We start from the raw sequence: 25,119 nt of genomic DNA, 5'->3' as shown, positions 1-25,119 counted from the left end.
TGAAAATCGTTATTCACCATCATTACTACAATCGTTTACTCCATTTGATCCCAGCAAAAGAAGGAACGATTTGGAATTACACTGAACGATTAGTGAACGAATGCGGAACTACAGCAAAAGAATTTAGAATGACAGCAAACGATTAATAAATGATTGACGATGATTTAAGGGTCAGATCTAAACAATCAACGTCACACGAACGATTTTTTAATCATTGCCTGCAATAACACAAGGCGATTATTGTTTAAATTTGAACGATACAACAATTTTCCGCACGATAATCGTCCCGTGTAATAGGGCCCTAACATTGGATAACCCCTTTAAGGTCTTTCTCAAGCATTGTGGACTACGTGTAAAGGGGGCATAACAGGTGTGTCAAGAAGCGTTCAAATTGTCTATTTGTATCAGGGGCTCATCACAAAATTTGTTCAAAACAATTGGACAAAAAGTGTAAGCAGCAGCACTAATAGTCTGGTTATTTCCAACAAAATGACCGACACCAGTGGAAGTCCCAACGGGCCTCATTAAAGTCAATGTAGTCCATCAGATCCATTGGTGTCCATCAGATCCATTGGTGTCCATCAGATCCATTGGTGTCCATCAGATCCATTGGTGTCCATCATATCCATTGGTGTCCATCATACATTGACCCTTCCAGCTCAGTTTTCTGGCCCTAAACAGAATGTGCAACAGAGGCCCCTCTGACATAGACGTGAACCTTGCCTCGAAGAACTACATTGCACCAAAGTCCATGGGCTAGAGGTGTATCAAGACCACAACAAAGCTGCTATCCAAAGCGAATGATGTAATTTATTTCTGAGCTGGGGTAACTTGGGACTAGTATTATAATATGTTAGCTCACTGAATTGCACCACAAGGCAAATAGTTATTTAGTATGAAATAGGATTGTTCTACGTTGGACAACCCGAGCATGTAATGCACACTGTCTGTACTGTAATTCAGTTTAGAGTAGGTTGTGTTTAATGTCTTTGGGGAAATTTTGTTCTGCGTGGAGAAGGCAAGTAGGTGACATATGGAAATGGATCTGACAATCTAAACTTGTGTTTGGATAGACTAAAGTGTCAATCACTCTCCAAATATCTGAGGCAAGGTGAGCAAATTGGATACCGTGAAGAAATATGTGCATGTGCTGTTTAGGCTGTGATAATGTTCTATAGCTTTTACACTCGTATTTGTTTTTTAATTCTGAAACAGTTCTCAAATTGTTTTTTTTTTTTTTTTGGTGATTTCTTAACATGTAATTTCAAGATAATCCGGGGGTGGAAATGGACTGCAGAGGGCCCCTGTGCAAAAAATGTGTCTTTACCCCCATCATTTAATCTTACCCTCACCCTCCTTCCCTATATAAGTGATTAGAGCACACTTACATCCAGTTACTTACAAGGGGCATCTTCTCCGTGTCAATCGCAGGTGACAATTTCTCTGATTATAGTTGTTCACGTCTTTTTTCTTCTCTCTCTGTCCTGGCCATCATGAAGACTTCTACCAGCCACAAATCATCTCAGTAGTCTCTGCTAGATAAACATTTTAGGCTCATCACTCCAGCAACATTCTTACTTCTATACCCTAAACCCTCATCCCCGACACAGTAATGATGCCTATTCTTTGCCTCCAAATAATAGGCTCCTTCTATGCCCCAATATAGTATATAATCCCCTTCTGTACTCCCATGTAGTGTATAGGCCTACTCTGTGCCCCATGTAATATATAGGCCCCTCTCTGTGCCCCATGTACTATATAGTCCCCTGTTTAGGCTCCCATTTAGTATACAGGCCTCCTCTGTGCTCCCATGTAATATATACTCTCTTCTCTGCCCCATGTAGAATATAGGCTCGCCTTTTTGCTCCCATATAGTATATATGTTCCCTCTGTGCCCCCTTGCAGTACATAGGCCCTCCTCTGTTCTTTCCTCCAGACTATACAGATTCAAATCCTTGTCTTTCCTAATATATTTCATGCTTCACACCCTCCACCATTTCTGAAGCCCCTCTTTTGTAAGACAGTTCTAATTTATAAATATCTTTCTGTAGGTGAGGTCTCAAGAACTGGACACAGTATTTCAGATGTGATGTCACTAGAGCTATATACAGCGGGATCACATTCTCCCTCTTCCTACTGGTTATACCTCTAGCTATACAGCCCAGCATACCATTATATATATACAGCCCAGCATACCATTATATACATACAGCCCAGCATACCATTATATATATACAGCCCAGCATACCATTATATATATACAGCCCAGCATACCATTATATATGTACAGCCCAGCATACCATTATATATACAGCCCAGCATACCATTATATATGTACAGCCCAGCATACCATTATATACATACAGCCCAGCATACCATTATATATGTACAGCCCAGCATACCATTATATACATACAGCCCAGCATACCATTATATATGTACAGCCCAGCATACCATTATATACAGCCCAGCATACCATTATATATGTACAGCCCAGCATACCATTATATACATACAGCCCAGCATACCATTATATATATACAGCCCAGCATACCATTATATATATATACAGCCCAGCATACCATTACATATGTACAGCCCAGCATACCATTATATACATACAGCCCAGCATACCATTATATATGTACTGCCCAGCATACCATTACATACATACAGCCCAGCATACCATTATATATATACAGCCAAGCATACAATTAGCTTTTGCTACTACCTGGCTGCACTGGTGACTTATTTTAAGGCTGTCAGGAATCACTAACCTTAAATCCTTCTTTTCTGAGGTCTTTGCTAACACAGAACTGCTGATATGATACTCTGGTAGAGGATTTGCTCCTCAACATATATAAAGTGTGTAAATAACCCCATTACCTTCTTTTCAACCTCCTCTAACACACAGTGCCACGTCACGGCCATGTATAGAGCGAACGTTAACTGAGTAGTGCCGCATACAGTGTATGTTTTCCTCTCAATGTACAGGAGAAGGCACTCCTCGATTTGATAAGTATCCCTGCTCCTGTAATACTTTCCATGGTACCTAAAATCCAAATCAGATTTTTTTAGAGAAATTGAAACCAAGTTCAAGTAGTTCCGAATAGATTCTTCATTTATCTCTACTTAGTATATTTTCAGTCACAGCTACCTCCACCTTGTTCATAGACATACACTATGATGAAACAATTACAAGAGTTTCCTCTCCGGTAAGCCGCCTGTGACTAGAACTCTAATAAATCCATTTCTCATTGTTTCCATTAAAATAATCCATTCATTAAGAGTTAGATGAAATATGTAATTACTGCAGTTAATATAACGCAATTAAAGCAATTAACCCTATTAGTCATTGTAATCTAGGCTGATGTCTGTGTAATATAAGATTAACACAGTGTAGGGAATGTTAGCAAATATCACTACAACCGGCAGGGAAAAAGGTCGAGCCTGGAGGCTAAAATACAGGTCGGCGAGTAGACTAGAGCATTATATAGAGGTTAATCTGGATAGAATATGATATCGGCATGAAAAGGTGATGATTGCGAATTAGCAGAGCTGATTCCCAATGAATGAGACTCCGCTGATATATGATAAGTTAATAATTGACAAATTACTCTCATTAGTGACTTTCCGGTCAGCTGAATGGATTCTTGGTTCACATTAGATAGGATTTTTGCCTTGCTCCTCTGCTGCTTTGCTACCAAATATATCATTTATAATGTTAACCGAGGACCCCGGAATGTAATGTTCAGCATTCTGAGTAGGTACGTTATTACTTTGCTTGCAAAAAACAACCAATATCTCAGTTTTCGAAAACTTGGTATATTGCAATTTTATTACATAGAGTTTTCTTATATTTCTAGGGTATAATTTATCATCCAATGAAAACATTATAATTTCTTAAAAGCATTATAGAGTCAGGGACAGTCAGTGACCTTTTTTTTTAGGTGAATAGTAAAGAGCAGTACAGTGACTTACAGTATGGACAATAGGGGACCTAGGCAACTATGTGATATATACGCTGAATAGAGGCCTCCAATGTATTAATCAGGAACATAAATATATCAGGAGGATTAATAATTCTTATTGAAGAGACACTGTGGTACAGGAAGACTTAATTCAGGCAATGCTCAATATCTTTGTGTAGGTGAGGTCTCCAGAACTGACCACAGTATTCCAGATGTGGCCTCACCAGAGCTCTATACAGCGGGATCACAATCTCCCTCTTCCTACTGGTTTTACCTCTAACTATACAGCCCAGCATACCAAGATATATGTATATATATATATATATATATATATATATATATATATATGTATACACACAGCAAACATACCATATATATATATACAGCAAGCATACCATTATATATATACAGCCCAGCATACCAAGATATATATATATATATATACACAGCAAACATACCATATATATATATACAGCAAACATACCATTATATATATACAGCCCAGCATGTCATTATATATATACAGCCCAGCATACCACTATATATACAGAGCAGCTTACCATCATATATATTTACAGCCCATCATATCATTACATTTATATATATATATATATACAGCTCAGCTTATCTATATATATATATATATATATATATACAGCCTAGCATATCATTATATATATACAGCCCAGCATAGCATTAAATATACAGCCCAGCATACCATTATATATATATTTACAGCCCAGCATACCATTATATATACAGTACAGACCAAAAGTTTGGACACACCTTCTCATTTAGAGTTTTCTGTATTTTCATGAATATGAAAATTGTAGATTGACATTGAAGGCATCAAAACTATGAATCAACACATATGGAATTGCTGTATGTGCTTAACAAAAAAGTGTGAAACAACTGAAAATACAGTATGTCTTATATTCGAGGTTCTTCAAAGTCGCCACCTTTTGCTTTGATTACTGCTTTGCACACTCTTGGCATTCTCTTGATGATCTTCAAGAGGTAGTCACCTGAAATGGTCTTCCAACAGTCTTGAAGGAGTTCCCAGAGATGCTTAGCACATGTTGGCCCTTTTGCCTTCACTCTGCAGTCCAGCTCACCCCAAACCATCTCGATTGGGTTCAGGTCTGGTGACTGTGGAGGGCCGGCTCATCTGGCGTAGCACCCCATCACTATTTCTCGGTCAAATAGCTTGGAGGTGTGTTTGGGGTCATTGTCCTGTTGAAAAATAAATGATGCTCCAACTAAACGCAAACCGGATGGAATAGCATGCCGCTACAATCTATAATTTTCATAGTCATAAAAAGACAGAAAACACTTTGAATGAGAAGGTGTGTCCAAACTTTTGGTCTGTACTGTACATACAGCCCAGCATACAATTTGCTTTCCCTACCGCCGGGTTGCACTGGTGACACATTGTGAGGTGTCAGAAATCACTATCCCTAAATCCTTCTCTTCTGAAGTTTCCATTACCAACAACGATCTATCCTTCAGACAACCACAAATCCACTAAACTATCCAGGAATTAAGTCTAAATTTCATTAACTTCTCTATCAGCTTTATATAGGGAAATGTCTCAAAGTCCAGATAAGCGATGATACCACCTACTTCCAGCACTTAATTAGGAGATTAGTCTGACATGATCGGCCCTCAGTAAAGCCATGCTGGTTTGGATCCATCAAATTGTTGTTTTTTAAGTGATCAGTTACTCTTTTTTTTTTTTTCTAGAAGAGTTTCCATCATTTTTCTACTTTAGATGTTAAGCTCACTGGCCTGTAGTTACTGGGCTCTTCTCTACTCCCCTTCTTGTGGATGGGTATAACACTGGCCGTCCTTCAATCATCAGGAACATCTGTTTGGAGGGATCAGTTATAGAGATCCTTCAGGGGGGCAGCAATCAGAGATCCAAGTTTGGGGGGGGGGGGGGGGATATTTGGACCATCCCCTCCTTACTCTGACTAATATACCTGAAAAATTTTTATTCCCTCCAACAGATTTTTTCAATTTTTCCCCTTTTGCCCCCTTCTGTCTAATTTTATACGTCTCTCTGTCAGCTACCCTTCCAGTCTCTTTATACTGGAGTAGTACATGGGATTGTGTGACATAGGACATACCATAGCCTCTCGTACTGTGCGGTAAATACGTCCCCACCTATACTGATGGTCTGGTCTTTCCTTCATTCTCATCTAATATCTTGAGAAACCGCACTCATAATCTTACAAGTAGGCCAATAAAAATACCTGAAAACCGGAGACTCTTCCTGAAAGGAAATCTATGATCTTTATCCAACATTCTTCAACATCTACTTAGAACCAGGACATTTCAATACCAGACATTCCTAAATGATGGGCGGTACTCGGTTAAATTTTAATAAATTCCTGACCCTCCTAGTAGAAAAGATACGAGATACGGTTTATTCACTTAACAAATGTTTCATGAAATACGATTATGTTAATGTTAGATGAAGTTCCTGATATTTTGCACTTGCAGTCGTCTTGCTACCGGGAATTATTAAGCTACATTTGTTTTTCACTTATACTTGTAAATGTGGAAGTCATTACTGTCTCGGCTATGGGGGACATATCAAGAGACGACGTTCTGCTGTTTGTTCAATGTTTTAATCAAATACTTGAAAAAATGAAAAACTAGAATTGTATAAAAATCCACCAATGAGACGAAACTTTGGGGGGCCTGCCCCGTTATCATTATACTTTTTAAAGGAGAATCTTCATCAGTCCTGTGCTCTACCACAGTGATATATTATTGGAATTATGAAATTAAAGTGGGTTATGTTCAAGAGATGACTACTGAGAGTCAATAATCTATGATATATAATTTATACTTTAATGGTGCGTTCACACCTACAGGATCTGCAGCTGATTTTCTGCAGCAGATTTCATTTAAATAACTGAACACAGCATCAAATCTGATGCTGTGTTCAGTTATTTAACTGAAATCTGCTGCAGAAAATCAGCTGCAGATCCTGTAGGTGTGAACGCACCATAAAGGTTATGGCTACCTTTCCATTTTCTTTTACCATTATTAAAAATTTTGCTCGGTTTCTCTTCTTCAGCCTCCTTGTATTCTCATAAACTTAACAATCACTGGATTAGGAACACTTACTGAATAATGGTTTGATGCACCTTTTTGGGGATCGTGTCGTCAACAAACCCATGCCCGCTGCAACGGCACCATGTAGGTCTTTGGATACTGAACCCCAGTGAAGGTAGGTCTGCTGTGGTACTGCTGGGTCAGTTGATCAACCATGTTACGTCATTGCTGCCAACACTCGCCTCTTTGATTAATGGCAAATGGCCTGCCACCTTGTGATGTTATGTTTGATTTCTCTTTATTGTTTCTCCAGTCTTGGCACACTCTTCAGGTATCAAAATTTAGAAATACTGGTACCCCACCTCAAAAGTCCCAACAGTCTGCCCATGATCAAAGCGACTATCACAGAGAAAGGTCAAATGTTTTGATCAGTTGGGGTCAGGGTGGTCAGACCTCCACTGATCGCTAGATTGGGTTGTGTTCTCTCCCAGCTCTGCGGAAACAAGACTGGTTCTTATAGTAAGTCTATAGGACCATCTACTATTGCATGCACAGAGCGGGTAGAAGGGTTCTCTGACTCTAGAAGGACCTTCATGTTGTGATTGCTGCCACTTCTTAAATTGTCCAATAAAAATGTTGAAAAAGTTTAGTTCCGTCAAAACTAGAGGTTATAAAACCCCGCTCTCATACACCCTAAGGCCAAGTTCACACGGCACACACTGGCCCAGATTTATCGTTGTCCGAGATAAAAATCTGTCAGACAGCAACCAGTCATAGCTCATTTTGAGAAATAAAAGCTCAACTGTGATTGGTTGCTATTTCTGTGAGACAAATGCTTGTAGTTTTTATCTTAGATTGATAAATTGGGGCCTTAATGTGCCAAAATAGAACCCGAAACATGTAAAGCCCCAATTCCACGGGGCGACTGAGAGGAGCTGTCAGCGATCATTTTCTCCTCGTTCCCCGCTCGCTGCCGACGCTATTCCATGTGTTGGCAGTGAGCAGGCGAGTACAAGGGAGGCCGTGGGAAAGTGGGGAAGGGGCCTTAAGATGTATGGGGTTGTGCAGAACAACCACCAACAAATGATATGGGTGGTGATAGGGATCGGTTGTGATGGAAAATAACAGCCCATCCCTTTGTTTAGAGAGAGATAAGTTGCAGTCACTGCTCCCTCACTGCGGCTTACCCCTCCTCCTAGACAAGACAGCAGTGCTCGGCTGTGGCAAACGTTCCTCTGTATGGGTGGGATATGCAGTGAGGCGCAAAGGGATTGGTGATGTCCCTGTTGGGTCAGCTGGCATCGTGGTGGGGTTGAGGTAGAGACAAGGTGCTTTTGGAAAGAGACCTTTGTAGAAAAAAGAGGAGAGGAGTTGCCGAGGGGCCTTTTCCAATGTGGAAGTGTACTCTACCTGGAACAGTTAGGGCCCTATTCCACCGGACGATTATCGTTCAGATTATCTTTAAATCGTTCGAATCTAAACGATAATCGTTCGGTTGAAATGCAGTAACGATTAACGACCGAACGAGAAATCGTTGATCGCTTTATAAGACCTGGACCTATTTTTATCGTTGCTCGTTCGCAAAACGTTCGCAAATCGTTCGCATTGAATAAGACATCATTCGGTCGTTCGCAATAGATACGAACGCAATAGCGAAGAAATACGGAAGAAGAAACGATCGCAATTACGATCATAAGTAACGATTATCGTTCCATGGAAATGAGTGAACGTTTTCAGGTCTTTCGCAATAGCGGTCGTTTGAGATTGTTAATCGTTAACGATTATGCTAACGATAATCGTCCGGTGGAATAGGGCCCTTAGAGGTGTGTAGAAGATATATATAGAGAACACTCATACTCACGTATAGACTCTAGTCTGACCACCTTCTGCCCCCTAGTTGCGGGCCACCAGTCCTAGGTGGGTAGTATAGGCCCTAGGCCTTATTATCTGGGCTAAGCAGACTCCCAAGATTTCCCAGTCATCCTGCAGATTTCCCAGTCATCCTTAAGTACCTATGTTCCACTAGGGTCATTTCTTGTGACTGCTGAGGTAACTGCCCTGCACGTTTAGAGAGGTTCCTGGCATGGACAATGTGATCCCTGTGTGGCTTCTCTCTCCTTGGTACTTCCTTAGCACTGCATCTTGGTTGTGTTGTTCATAAGGAAGAATCTGTGGCTTGCTTGTTGTGTCCTTGTCAGTGGACCTGGCCAAAGCCAGGCCTGATTTAGCTTCAGCAGAGACTTGTCTGTGTTGCTCCCTCTCACACTGAATACAGACTAATTCCTCCCACCAGGAACTAACTCCTTCCTACAGAGGTCCAACTAACCTTGTCTGTGATTGGTGGGGCTGTGTGTGTGAGGAAAAAGAGAGCAAAAGAGTGGGTAGCGAAAGGAGGGAAAGCACCTGCACCTGTGAGAGGGTATAGAACAACATGTGACATACAATAGTTAACCCTTAGTCTCCTTCAGCTGTGCATAGGAAATACCAGACACTTTAGTGACACCTAGTGGGGAAAAACACTAACCGACGTGGATACCTTATCCCACTTATGTGAACCCGAGGGAGTTACCTTAGGCTGGGTTCATACTGCGTTTTTGCAATCCGCATTTGTTTGCATCCGTTTTGATCCGTTTTTCCATTGACTTCCATTATAAAAAAAACGGATCAAAACAGATCCGTTTTTTTTGACGGACACAAAAACGTTGCTGACACTATTTTTTTTGTCCGTTAAAAAAAACGGATCCGTTAAACGTTTGCTAAAAACGCATTGTGAACCCAGCCTTACTCAGGTGCAAACAGAACTTAGGGGCCCGTACCGGGTCACTACATGAGGAGCTCAGGTGGCAGGAGAGATACCTGAGAGCCGGATGATCAGTTATTGAAGGTGTATGGCCAGCGCGTGTTCACACTTGGTGGATAAGCTGCAGACTTGTTGCAGATTTTGACTTCCCTGTTGAATTTCATTGGGAAATTATCAGCAAATTAATCAAGTGTCAATATACCTATACTGGCTCCAGGTTTTTGCAGCCCTAGGACGACAGAGCCTCAGCGGGCCCCTCATTCATCTACTATACACCCATCATTAACACACTATGCACAATCACTTGAGACACCACTAACATACACAAAAACACATTATTGACACAGAGACTGACTGACACAGACACTGACTGACACTGAATGACACAGACACCTACTGACACTGATTGACACTGACTGACACACTGAGTCTGACTGACACTGACAGACACACACTGACTCACTGACACACTTACTGACTGACTGACACAGACATTGGCTGACTCTCACAGACTGACTAAACTTGACTGACTGACACTGGCTGACAGACAAAGACACTGAATGACACTGACAGACTGACTGATGGACTAACACAGACACTAACTGACTGACACTGACAGACTGACTGACACTGACATAGACACACCGACTGACTAACACTCACACACTCAGACACTGAAACACAGGACTTACATGTCAGTCTTTTACCTCTTCCTCTCCACTATGTAAGGTTGAGGACCTTCAGGTCATGTGAGGTCAGGTCCTTCACCTTTTTCTTTCTCTGTGCAGGTCCTGCTCCGTCTCCTGTGTCTTCTGATCCTCAGCTCCTCACCCTGCACTACAGTGAGCAGGCTGAACATTATAACACCGGGCCCCTCTCCCTTTCTGGGCCCCTAGAAGCGCTGTGAGCCCCGTCACTTGCTCGGGTACACACACTGTTATTACAATAGCACATATACTATAAACATATCAGGGCCTTTTTAATACACTGGTGGGCCTGGTGCAAATCACTGAAGCCCTCCCCCAGTAACATGTAGCCCCCCCCCCTGTGCACTTCCCCAGTTATATATAGCCTCTTTTGTGCTCCCCCAGTTATATACAGTCCCCTGTGTGCTACCCCAGTAGTATATAGACCCACGCTGTGTGCTCCCTCAGTTATATAGACCCCTTGTGCTCCCCCAGTTATACAGACCCCCTGTGCTCCCCCAGTAGTATATAGCCCCCCTGTGTGCTCCCCCAGTAGTATATAGCCCCCCTGTGTGCTCCCCCAGTAGTATATAGCCCTCCCTGTTTGTTCCTTCTCCCATATAGCATATAACATGAAAAAACAAACACTCATACTCACCTGGGTCCGGGCATCTCTTCTTCTCTTCACTCTGGTGGCCGCACTGCAGTGGTCACTAGAGGCCATTCTACCCTTGTCCTGGCGCCGGTGCAGGTAACTATGAGCGGCCCTGGGGCATATATATATATATATATATATATATATATATATATATACATACAGATTAAAAACTTCAATTATAATAAGAAAGGGAAAAGATAGGAAACAAGTCTCCTAAACAAAGCCTCCACTCTAATGTATATGCAGAATGAACCTTTGTCCGGACCATGTATAAAAGTGTGGCTGCTAGGAATGCAAATTGTCCCGATAATCATCATCTCGTTTCTGCTCCTGGTTTAATGATACCACTGTGCTCACAAAGAGCCTCAGGATACACTGCCTGCTTCAAAAGAAACCTCATTGTGAAGGGATCCGTGGTGGTATATTGTATGTCATGGCAATCCATAAAGAATGCAATTTCCCCTAATTGTCATGAGCTGAGAAATATCTTGCACAGAACCATCCCTGTAGAATATGGTCTTAAGCCAGTATATTAAAGCTGACAGCCTGTCCCAATAAAAGTTACAACAATGGCAGAATATTATTTTGTTAGGATTTACTATACATGTAGGAGGCAGAGTAGATGGGTTCTATAAGAAGCCTTGCTGAGGCCATGTGAGGCTATGGGCTGCTTTGTAACTCAGAGTCTGTCTAGAGTCTTTCCCTTGGTAACAATAGTGTTTGAAAATGAAAAAAAAAAAGATTCCGAGATATATTTACATATGAATATTACATTGTTATTACAGGGCATGTGATGAGAGCGCTCCAGTATATCACATAAAACAGGTATTATTACCAAACTCATTCACTCCATGGCTGGGAACAGCTGAGATGTAAGAGACAGAATGTTAGGAAATATGATAATTATGAATTATTACTGGAAATGTTAAATAATGGGAGTAAATAATAATGATATAACATCACATACTGATGTCATCGCCTGACAGTTACATAAAGATGAGTTGTGATACATAGAGGCTACTTAGAGGCGACTATTGCGCTTGCTAGTTTAAAGGGAATCTGTCACTAGGTTTATTCCGCCTTAAATAAGGGCAATATAAACTAGTGACAGAAATCTTGAACAGATTGATATATTACTGACATCATTCTGTTCAGCCGTTCTTCTAATATGCAGGAGAATAGGATTCTTGCCCCCCCCCCCCCGCCCTCCAGCTGCTAATTGACAGGTGACTGCCAATACACAGCTTGGATAGATAACTGCCAATCAGCAGCTGGTTGGCGGATTTTTCTGCTTCTCATGAATATCCAGGACTACTGGGCTCATGCACATAATGGAGAGGACTACTTATTGTCCATGTTATTTAGGAGGAGATCTCTGGATCAGCTGCACAGAGCAATGTAAGTGATACATCATTCTGTTCAGCTTCTCTGTCACTAGTTTATGCTACCCTGAGATAGGACACCATAATCCTACCGACAGAGTCTCTTTAAAAATCTTCAGCCACTCTGTGTAATAGGAGGTGCGGGGTAGGCATCTGATTAAACAGTATATAGAAAATAATAAAGTAATACTTACCTGTCCACACTCCCCGGTGTCCTCATACCTGTTCCCTGCTCACTGAAGGTGTCGCTAAAGCTCTCTGAAGTGACAGGCCGTTCTGCCAATCACTGTTCAGCCTTAGTTATAGCTTTGGCTGTCCAGGCCCGATGGGAATGGTAGTTTTGCAACAGCTGGAGGGCCAGAAAGCACATTGAATATCTTTAATACGAAGAGACCCACAAACACATAGAACTGGGGCTGACAGATAATCAATTCTACGTGCTTCTACGGTATTTTTTTTTCTTTCTTTTAGTCAGACTGGAAAGAATACACCACTTCCTGCAGGACATACAGCAGCTACTGTGGAGCAGTACTGGAAGGCTTCAGATTCTTTTATAGAATTAATTTACAAATCTATATAACTTTCTGACAGTTCATTTGTATATATCTTATTTTCCTCTGGAGTACCCCTTTAATTCCTATGCCCTAGTAGCACATTTAATCACGAAACTCCATGAAAACTTGTAATATTGTTATAATTTACAGCAGGGGGTGCCTCTTCCCATAGATTATCATTATAACCTCCATAAAACTAGTTCCTTAAAGGGGTTGTCCAGTGAAATTTTTTTTCTTTTAAATCAACTGGTGTCAGGAAGTTATATAGATTTGTATTTATTTAAAAATCTCAAGTCTTCCCATACTTATTAGCTGCTGTATATCCTGCAGGAAATGTTGTTTTGTTTACATTCAGAAACACTGCTCTCTGCTGCCACCTCTGTCCATGTCAGGAACTGTCCAGAGCAGTAGCAAATCCCCATAGAAATCCTTTCCTGCTCTGGACAGTTCCTGACATGGACAGAGGTGGCAGCAGAGAGCACTGTGTCAGACTGGAAAGAATACACCACTTCCTGCAGGGCATACAGCAGCTAATAAGTATGGGAAGACTTGAGATTTTTTAAAGAGAAGTAAATTACAAATCTATATAACTTTCTGAAGCCAGTTGATTTGAAAGAATTTTTTTTCCTGCTGGAGTACCCCTTTAATTTTCTTCAAAATAAGGAAAATGAAGCTCCTCATATCCAACCTGACCCTATAGCCATGCATAGCATTACTTCCATACATAAAAAGATGTTTTTAATTAAAAACATATCATCCTCGGCAAGTTTTCCATAACTGAATTTCCCGGATACTTAGAGGATAATTATGTAAATGTCCCTATATTAACCATGGGATGAATAAAGCAGAAAGTTCTGAACAACAAATTAGAGCGATAGATCGGCTTAAATATTCCTGTTTTATCAGCGAGGAGCCATATTTTATTGATTACATTAGAGATCAAGGGAGAGCTGTGAAGTTTTAATATATTCGCTCTTAGATATTTTGTAGCATTTACATTCTGAATTATTTACGTCTGATCCGTATATGTGTCTGATTTATAGCATGGAACGTGGCGCCGGCGAGATAGGCGGCCATGATCTTCTCTTGTCCTTGTTTAACGTCTCAATCATTTGTCACAGTCTTGACTGCTGAACTTAAAGAGAGCTGTATATCACAGTCAGAGCGGCAGACATCGACAGATAGCTGGTGGGGAGATGAAACAAATGATACCTGGCTCTTAGCTCATGGTTGTTTGCTAAGCTGTAAAATCAAGTTGTCCTTCAAGAGTCTTAGAGGTGGGCTGAGCTGCAGCATGCATGCCTCCTCCCTCCCCCACCCATCCCTGCTCTACATGACTCAGGAGTGTAGGAACCCAAACCCTGTACATCAATCATAACTTATGTCAATAGGAGAAGCTGCAATACCTGGCACGGCCATTACTAAATACGTGGAGCTGTGCCTAGTAAAGAATGAAGAGGCCATAGCGTTGTCACTGCTTCCACGTGGTGCTGCGAGTATAGGTTTACTATGGGGATTTGCTGCTACTCTGGACAGTTCCTGACATTGACAGAGGTGGCAGCAGAGAGCACTGGGTCAGGCTGGAGAGAATACACTACTTCCTGCAGGACATGCAGCAGCTGGAAGACTTGAGATTTTACAACTGAAGTAATTTACATATATGTATAACTTTCTGCCATCAGTGGAGGTGAAATTTTTTTTTGTTATCGGAGTACCCCTTTAAGTTGGCCATATAGTTTAGAAAGCTGTTGGCTGATCCCCCGTTCTGCTGTTGACTGTCACTCCCAACCGAGGAGAGGGGACAACTTGCTGGCAGACATCTTTGGTGGCATATTACAGCATCAGAATAAAAAGATCAAGCAGTTTGTAATCCGCCATGGCCACCACTTCTCTCCCGATATCTCTGATTGAAGAAGAGACAAAAAGCCTACCTGGTTTTGGGATAGTCAGCAGATCTGATGATGACTAACAACAGAATGCTTAGGAGCCTATTCCACGGGAGCGATAATCGCTCGGTGGAATAGAGAAAACAATCAGCCGATGATCGTGTCATCGGCTGCTTGTTTATTTAGGGCCCAACCTAAAATCATCGGTCCCCCACCGCGCATCGCTACGGTGGAAGAGCGGTGCGCGGCGGCGACCGTCGATTTGAGAAGCACAGCATTTGCAGCTCCGGAGCGGCCTGACTGAGCTGTCAGACGGTCTGACAGCTCAGTCAGGTCCCTCCGGAGCAGCTGATGCTGCGCCGTGGGACACGGGGAGGAAGACGGAGCACAGGAGAAGTCCTGCCAGGTAATGTATGTTGCAAGGGCTGCAAGGACATCGGTAACGAAGTCCCTGCAGCCCTCGCTTAACGATCATCGGGCAGTGGAATAGGCCCAGTAAACGAGCGCCGATCTAGCAGATCGGTGCTCGTTTACATTGTTGATCGGGCCCTGCTCGGCCCGTGGAATAGGGCCCTTAGCCTGCCTTAATCTGCTATGTATTTTATGGCTAGCTTTATACTATTATATAACTAGCTGTGTAATATTGTATGGCTAGCTTCATTCTGTACATGTCTAACTCATCTAATAATTGTAACATGGTACTGTATAATATTAAAGGAGAAGTCCAGTGAAAATTTTTATTAAAGTATTGTATTGCCCCCCAAAAGTTATACAAATCACCAATATACATTTATTACGGGAAATGCTTATAAAGTGCTTTTTTCCTTGCACTTACTACTGCATCAAGGCTTAATTTCCTGGATAACATGGTGATGTCACTTCTTGGATAACAGGGTGATGTCACTTCCTGGAAACATGGTGATGTCAGTTCCTGGATAACATGGTGATGTCACTTCCTGGATAACATGGGGATGTCACTTCCTGGATAACATGGTGATGTCACTTCCTGGATAACATGGTGATCTCACTTCCTGGATAACATGGTGATGTCACTCCCTGGATAACATGGTGATGTCAATTCCTGGATAACATGGTGATGTCACGCCCCGACTCTCAGAGCTGTGCAGGCTGTGGCTGCTTGAGAGGATGATGGCAGGGGGATGCTCAGTGTCCCCCCAGTGCCCTGTGTCCCTCAGTGCCCCCCTGTCATCATCCTCTCCAGCAGCCACAGCCCTGGGAGTCTGGTCGTGACATCACCATGTTATCCAGGAAGTGACAGCACCATGTTATCCAGGAAGTGACATCTCCATGTTATCCAGGAAGTGACATCACCATGTTATCTATGAAGTGACATCACCATGTTATCCAGGAAGTGAAATCCCCATATTATCCAGGAAGTGACATCACCATGTTATCCAGGAAGTGACATCACCATGTTATCCAGGAAGTGACATCACCATGTTATCCAGGAAGTGACATCACCATGTTATCCAGGAAGTGAAATCCCCATGTTATCCAGGAAGTGACATCACCATGTTATCCAGGAAGTGACATCACCATGTTATCTAGTAAGTGAAGCCTTGATGCAGTAGTAAGTTCAGGGAAAAAAGCACTTTATAAGCATTTCCCATAATAAGTGTATATTGGTGATTTGTATAACTTTTGGGGGGCAATACAATACTTTAATAAAAAATTTTGCCGGACTTCTCCTTTAACAGTTTGCAGAATGGTAGAAACACAGTGATATATTCTCAGTAGATGAGTTGCTCTTCCATGGCCTACCTACTGTAGCTTTCGTATTGTGTGGGCACTTTACGGTGATAGTATATTGGTACTATAAAGAATTATTATCCAGACAGCTGTAGTTTTTGGGGCACTATATGGTTATTACTGTATGATTATATTGTCAAGGCGCATTATTATGACCAAGACTTCCAAGTACTACCCTGGCCCCTAATTCCTCAGACTTGACCCACCTCAATGGACATGTTCGCTCTATGGAGCTGTGGGATGCAGTCTGGCTCCAGATACCTGTGACAACTTACCTGGACCTTATGGAGTCACTCCGAGCCAATATGCCTGCTGTCCGTGCTCCACACAGCAATGACTCTGGGTGATAGCTGCTGCTCATATCAATGTCACTGTGTGTTATTGGGTATTGTAGATCCAACACAGAGGTCTATGCAGACCTATCAATGATAGTGGACTATTAAAGGGGAACTATCAGCAGGTTCATCTATAGGGGTGGTTTCTCCTCCCTTACCTCTCCTTTCAGGCAACACTTTTGTTATATTTGTATGTCCCGCCATTTTTGATGAATTCCCTGTGAAAGAAACATGTAAATGAGTTCCTCTCCCCCTGAGTGATATGTTAAAAAAAAAATCTCACCAAGAGGTACAATACCCTAAAGTAGCCTCTTACAGCTTTTTTTTTTTATAGAGCTGCATGGGAAGCACCGTTACACCATCTTGTTGCAAGACATGTTTTCTTGCTGAGTTTCGCAGCAATCTGACATTTCTATCTGGGTGTTTTATGTTTTTATGCATTATACTTTTTTCCCCTAGAAAATTTGTTATTTAATTATACGGCTTAAACTGCACAAATAATAAAAAACAAAAAAAATCCTTCCATATAGTTGACTTCCTATGGTATTAATTACAACATTTAACCAATATGTTCAAGGGAATTTACTTATATCCAAATGAATTTTTCTAATGAAATCCGCAGGTGTCCTCCGCCTAACGTATGGGATATTACAATGTCTACATTCAGAAAGGTAATAAATGTTTCATATGTGGCGGAAATATTTAATTACTTAGTCTTTAGCATCTGGTAGAAAGATGGTCAGGAAATGCTCCAGGAGATCATGTGTGATCAATGTCTGATACCTATATGGCTTGTCGCAACATTGTCTTTAAAGGGGTACTCCAGCCAAAATATATATATTTTTTTTTTCAAATCAACTGGTGTCAGAAAGTTATATAGATTTGTAATTTACTTCTATTTAAAAATCTCCAGTCTTCCCATACTTATCAGCTGCTGTATGTCCTACAGGAAATGTTGTTTTCTTTTCAGTATGACACAGTGCTCTCTGGTGCCACCTCTGTCTATGTCAGGAACTTTCCAGAGCAGCAGCAAATCCCCATAGAATACCTCTTCTGCTCTGGACAGTTCCACACATTTGAAAGAAGGGTTTGCTCACCCAGAGATCATGTACTCAAGTGTTAGCGACCACTCACTGTTGAGTCTCCCAGGCCACGAGGTTGGTGGCTCCTTGGTACAGCCTACCCTTGTCCACCACCGTCACCCTGCCCCGACATTCTAAAATGGCTTTAGTATATCAGCAACCTCCTATTGTAACTTCTTATTAAGATGATTTTCAAAAGTTGGATTAGGCAAGTTTGTCAAACTTTGAAGCAAAATTCTGATTTAAACAACCTTAAACAAATGGCACCAAACCAGCTCAACAATTGTAGGTGATTAGCTGTTTTACAGCGGTTCAGCAAATTCGCTCATCATTACTTACCTGTCCGCGCTCCCCTGGTGTCCGCCTTCTCTGGTCTCCCGCACAGCCGCCTCCAGCCTGCTCAGTCAATCACTGACTGAGATGGGACAGTGCCACATTCTGTGATTTGCTGAGTGGGCTGTCTCTCTTGAGATGAGAGTGACATCACACTGTCCCATCTCAGTCAGTGATTGGCTGATAAGGCTGGAGGCGGCTGTGGGGGGATTCGCTGACTAGGCTTTTACTCATGTCTCCACTCGCTCATTCTACTTATGGTTAAATGAATGCTGAGCTGTGATTGGCTGTTATGGGCAGCAAAGAGAATATATATATATATATATATATATATATATCATACCTCCCAACTTTGGCTGAGTGTAAAGAGGGATATTGACATGCCCCAACCACACCCACGTCCCAAGACACCCCCCCCAACCATGCCCAAACACTTCTCCCACAATCATATGGCAGCACATCGCTAATTTTATTACAGTATTTTATTCCATCTGTGCCAGCCCTATCCTCCCTGTGCCAGCCTTTCCATCTCTGCCCCCTCTCTGTGCCAGCCCTCCCCTTTCAGTGTCCCCTCTCAGATCAGTCCTCCCCTTTCTGTGCCCCTCTCTGTGCTAGTCCTCCCCTCTCTGTGACAGCCCTCCCCTCTCTGTGACAGTCCTCCCCTCTCTGTGACAGTCCTCCCCTCTCTGTGACAGCCCTCCCCTCTCTGTGACAGTCCTCCGCTCTCTGTGACAGCCCTCCCCTCTCTGTGACAGTCCTCCCCTCTCTGTGACAGTCCTCCGCTCTCTGTGACAGCCCTCCCAAATGAGTGACACTCAGTGAGATCAGCGCTCTTTGCAATGCCCTAAGACAGCACAACTTATTGAGCGGCAGGAACTCCTGAACGATCCCTGTATAGTTTGTGCGGCCATTTAACAACATTGTTATTGGACACACATCACCTGTTTACACAAGAATTAGATCTCCTTGATTTTCATGCTAGTCCATACACTCGCAAGAAGTTATAAAATCATAAATATAGATTACAGAGCCTAATAATATATGATAAGATGGGACTGTCATCACTACACAAACAGTGCTGCATGCTTTCCATGGGTCTCAAACATTAAAGGATGTGCCCCCCCCCCGTTTATAATATAGCGCCACATATGAGCGTTGATCGCTGCTCCCTCTCCTTCTTTTCTGATCACACCTTCCCCTAGGCTAAAGGCCCTATTCCACGGAACGATTATCGGCCGTTACGGCATCGTTCATGTCGGCTGATCATTGAAGTCGTTTGTCTTTCAACATGTTGAAAAACAAACGACTGATACAGCAACGATCTGCTGTCATCGCTCCGTGGAATAGGAGCATCGGCAGCAGACGCTGCTGTATGCTATGGGCTGCACGGACGATCTAGCGATCACCCGGCGGCCCCCCCCGCAGCTCCGCCCAGCCCTCCCCGGACTCACCCGCTCGCTGCTGCTGCGTGACGGTGGCGGCAGTGAGCGGGGAACGAGGAGCAAACGAGCGCTGAGAGCGCTCGTTTACTCCTTAAATCGACCCGTGGAATAGGGGCTTAAGTTTACACATCGTAAATTAACAATTAAGCAAATTGCAACAACGGACGTGATTAATTTAGAATTTACATTGTGCTGCACACAATGGAATCCCGACCAGAGTTTATACACATAGTATACGCTCCAGCCGGGATTGCAAGCGGCCACAACGAAAACTGACATGTCGGTTCACACAATGGAGAGTGCAGCTCCAGCCACACTATTCCATTGTGTGCAATGGTGAATTAGGATGCAGGCACACACGAATGCACCCCAATGCATCCCAATTCAATAGAAAGAAGTTCGTCTGAGCAGTACAGCAGTACCGGCCGGGCTAAAGTTCACTGACACCAGCCGTTCTGTGACACGGCCGGTGTCATACGCTGTGTGAACCCAGACTTAAAAGTGCATGGCTGCAAAAGATCAGGAGGAGTGGTTGCTGCTCTGCGGTCTCTAGGTATTATAGGAACAGGATAGACCCTAAAGTGTCCCTATCCTGTACAATGTATGGGGAAAGCATTTTATACACACACACTTACAATATAGCGCCACATATGAGATAGGCACCACCCTTTGTTTGTAATGTGGCGCCACGTATGAACGTTAATAGGCTCCACCCCCCACCACCACAAACACATTTATATGGAGCCACAACTGAGCATTGATCAGAGCGGCGCCCCCCCCCCCTCACATACACATTTACAATACACATACCTCCAAACTTTTGAGCAGAGGAAAGATGGACAGTCACAGCAATGTGCCACGCCCCCTGTAGCCACGCCCCATGTAGCCACGCCCCTCATAACCGCATCACCTGTTACCATTACATAAGAAACAACTATTATCACCAGATCTTCTCCACATAGTGACTTATCCCCCCTTATACCATTACTACATAACATCCAGTATACACAGAGCAGTACTCTCCCTCAGCAGTCACCATATAGCGGTAGATGAGGCTATGCACAGAGCAGTACTCTCCCTCAGCAGTCACCATATAGCGGTAGATGAGGCTGTGCACAGAGCAGTACTCTCCCTCAGCAGTCACCATATAGCGGTAGATGAGGCTGTGCACAGAGCAGTACTCTCCCTCAGCAGTCACCATATAGCGGTAGATGAGGCTGTGCACCTGCAGACCTTATAGGTGATTGTATTGCCGGTATTTGGTGACTCACAGGGGACGTCTTCTCTGCTTCAGTTTTGTGTTTCTTGCCATCTTTTCCCTCCCCCTGTGCAGCAGTCCCCATATAGTATAACCCTCCCCCGTAGCAGCCCCTATATAGTATAGGACCCATTACTGTGCAGGAGCCCCCAAAAAGCACATAGTATAGCCCCCTATGTAGCCCCCACATAATATAACCCCTCCTTTTTAGCCCCCACATGGTATATAGCATGCCCCTATGTTGTATGCCTCTTAGTATCCCTTTAGTTCCCCCTTAGTATGCCCCTCAGTACCCCCTTAGTATGCCCCTTAGTACCCCCTTAGTATGTTCCTTACTACCCCCTTAGTATGCCCCTTAGTACCTTCTTAGTATGTCCCTTAGTACCCCCTTAGTATGCCCCTTAGTACCCCCTTAGTATGCCCCTTAGTACCTTCTTAGTATGTCCCTTAGTACCCCCTTAGTATGTCCCTTAGTACCCCCTTAGTATGCCCCTTAGTACCTTCTTAGTATGCCCCTTAGTACCCCCTTAGTATGCCCCTTAGTACCACCCTTAGTATGCCCCTTAGTACCTTCTTAGTATGTCCCTTAGTACCCCCTTAGTATGTCCCTTAGTACCCCCTTAGTATGCCCCTTAGTACCTTCTTAGTATGTCCCTTAGTACCCCCTTAGTATGTCCCTTAGTACCCCCTTAGTATGCCCCTTAGTACCTTCTTAGTATGTCCCTTAGTACCCCCCTTAGTATGCCCCTTAGTACCTTCTTAGTACGCCCCTTAGTACCCCCTTAGTATGCCCCTTAGTACCTTCTTAGTACGCCCCTTAGTACCCCCTTAGTATGCCCCTTAGTACCTTCTTAGTATGCCCCTTAGTACCCCCCTTAGTATGCCCCTTAGTACCTTCTTAGTATGCCCCTTAGTACCCCCCTTAGTATGCCCCTTAGTACCTTTTTAGTATGCCCCTTAGTACCCCCCTTAGTATGCCCCTTAGTACCTTCTTAGTATGTCCCTTAGTACGTCCCTTAGTATGCTCCTTAGTACCCCCCTTAGTATGCCCCATAGTACCTACTTAGTATGCCCCTTAGTACCCCCTTAGTATGCCCCTTAGTACCTTCTTAGTATGCCCCTTAGTACCCCCTTAGTATGCCCCTTAGTACCTTCTTAGTATGCCCCTTAGTATGCCCCTTAGTACCCCCCTTAGTATGCCCCTTAGTACCCCCTTAGTACCTTCTTAGTATGCCCCTTAGTACTCAATCTCGTGGAGCTTCTGGTGCAGGCTTCCATAGTTGCAAACAGTATGACCCGGTAAGCCCCGCCCCCATTGTGGTAAGCCCTGCCCCCGGCACCCACCGTGGGGCTAATTAACCAGCAGAGTACACAGGGCCAGAGGAGGAGAGACGCCATGGACAACTAGAAATATGGTAAGAGACTGACCCATTATACTTACCATATTTCCTGTTGTCCATGGCGTCTCTCCTCCTATGGCCCGGTGTACTCTGCTGGTTAGTTAGCCCCACGGTGGGCGCCGGGGGGCGGGGATTACCACGATGGGGGCGGGGCTTATCGGGTCATACCTGTTGGCAGCTATGGCGCCTGCACTCTTCTCACATCATCTGTGCCAGGCAGGAGAGGAGCGCGGTTGCCGCGGGGCTGGAAGAGGAAGCCTGCACCAGAAGCCTGTGCATCACCTCCTCGGCCTCCTCAGTGTCGGGAGTGGCGTCAAGAGGGGGGGGGCATACTCCCGGCCAGTGGGTGTCGCTGTGAGCGCTCATTAGCAGCTGCGAACGCCGGGCCAGGGTGGGGGACAGCGGGACACATGGGGGCCGTTCCGGGACATCACCCCAAAACCGGGACTGTCCCGCTGGATCTGGGACGGTTGGGAGGTATGACAATACATACAAGCCCTAATATAGCACCGTATATGAGGGTTGATAGGTGTCCCCCCCTACACACACATACATTTGTAATATAGTGCCGCATATGAGCATAGATGGGCGACCTCCCTACATTTATAATATGGCGCCACATATGAGCATTGAGCAGCGCCCCACCACCACCCCCAATTTATAATACAGCGCCACATATGAGGGGTGATTGGCCACTTATCAGGGGCGGCACCTGAACTTGTCACTTGCTGCCATCTGCAGCCACAGAACATATGAGGCAGCTGCAGGTCGCTGCCGCTATGTGTAAGATCTCCTTTATTTTGTGTTTTTAACCCATTTTTGTTGAGTTTTTGATCCATTTTTGCCACAATTTTCCATCAATTTGCAATAACACTGTGCTATTTTCTGCCAATTTCACCAAAATCAAGGCAAAAAATGCTGCTATTTTGAAGAAGTTGCGCAATTTGCAGCAAAATAGCCAGAAAATTGCAAAAATGCATTAAAAACAGCAAGTGTGAACACAACTTTTTACTAAGAATGGGGGTTATTTGTTAGTGGGGTATTCCCCCCAAAATTATTTTTGCATTAATACGTTGCCCACCCGTAGCTTTTCATCTTTCCAATATAAAGTTATTATGGATTCTGCACAGTTTTGCTGTTATCCAGCTGCATTCACCCCCACGGAATGCATAGAATCATCAGACCTCAGTCCAACCCTACACGCTCCCTGCTCCTGGCCCCCACCCTCGGAGTCGGCACCACGTGTCCTCAGTCCCAGCACAGTGAAGTGACTGAGAACACTGATGGGGTGGCTGCTGTTAGAGAGGGAGACAGTGATCAGCGCAGCTAACTAACAGCAGCCACCCGGTCACCCCCAGCCCAGAGCTCAACCCCTGTGTCCAGGGCCTCCCAGCGCACCGTCCAGCACTCACCCGCAGCACACAGCCCCGCGCCCCACAACCAACCGCCCCCCCCATCGCCCGTGGCATCCCTCACTCACCCACGGCATAGCCTCCGCACTCACCCGCCCCCCCTGCGCGGCAAGCTCTGCCCCCCCCCCCGCAATCACCCGTGGCAAGATCCCTTCCCCCCCTATCGATCACCCGTGGCAATCTTCATCCCCTCCCCAAAATCACCTCCGCGATCGCCGCGACAAGCTCCGCCCCTCACAATCACTCTCGCAAGCTCCGCCCCCGATCACCCGCGGCAAGCTCCGCCCCCCTATCACCGGCGGCACCCGACCCCACGATCACCCCCCAACCCCTCCACCGCATGATCACCAAGTGGCACCCCCCCTTCGTGATCAGCCATGGGGCACCACCTTCACCCACGGCACTCACCATCTCAGCTCTGCTACTCGGTCAGTGCCATCTCAGCTCTGCTACATCTTCCCCCCAACTCAGCTCTGCTACTCGCTCAGTGCCATCTCAGCTCTGCTACTCGCTCAGTGCCATCTCAGCTCTGCTACACCTTCACCCCAACTCAGCTCTGCTACTCGGTCAGTGCCATCTCAGCTCTGCTACACTGTCACCGCCAACTCAGCTCTGCTACACTGTCACCGCCAACTCAGCTCTGCTACACCGTCACCGCCAACTCAGCTCTGCTACACCATCATCCCCAACTCAGCTCTGCTACACCGTCACCGCCAACTCAGCTCTGCTACAAGGTCATCCCCAACTCAGCTCTGCTACACCGCCAGCTCAGCTCTGCTACATTGTCATCCCCAGGAACGGCAGCAGCTAGAAAGATGGGAGACGTCTCAAAATACTCAGAGGGACTTGGTGAGTAAGGCCAGCTAGGTTTGGGAGCATTACCTTTTTTTAGCTCTTGGGGGAATACCCCTTTAAGCTTTCTAATGGTAAGAGTCTCTTTGTTGCCCATAGCAACCAATCACAGCTCAGCTTTCATGTTCCCAGAGCAATGTGAGAAATGAAAGCTGAGCTGAGATTGGTTGCTATGGGCTACTAAGGGAAATGTATTGTGCTGCTGTAGTAAGAGACCCATAGCAACCAATCA

General features: G+C 44.3%; 1 long non-coding RNA gene across 1 annotated transcript; it reads right to left on the bottom strand.

The window, feature by feature from the left end:
• Positions 1–14,246: 14,246 nt before the first annotated feature.
• On the bottom strand, positions 14,247–24,972 carry LOC138795113 (uncharacterized). Its single transcript, XR_011363573.1, has 3 exons — positions 24,918–24,972; positions 20,776–20,875; positions 14,247–14,302 (listed from the first exon to the last, which is right to left on the bottom strand). It is a non-coding gene; the product is annotated as an uncharacterized lncRNA (long non-coding RNA).
• Between the last annotated feature and the right edge of the window lie 147 nt (positions 24,973–25,119).

The sequence above is a fragment of the Dendropsophus ebraccatus genome, chromosome 6, assembly GCF_027789765.1.
Source record: "Dendropsophus ebraccatus isolate aDenEbr1 chromosome 6, aDenEbr1.pat, whole genome shotgun sequence".
Taxonomy (NCBI): Eukaryota; Metazoa; Chordata; class Amphibia; order Anura; family Hylidae; genus Dendropsophus; species Dendropsophus ebraccatus.
The sequence above is the reverse complement of the archived record's forward strand: the minus strand, read 5'-3'. Positions and strand labels throughout refer to the sequence as shown.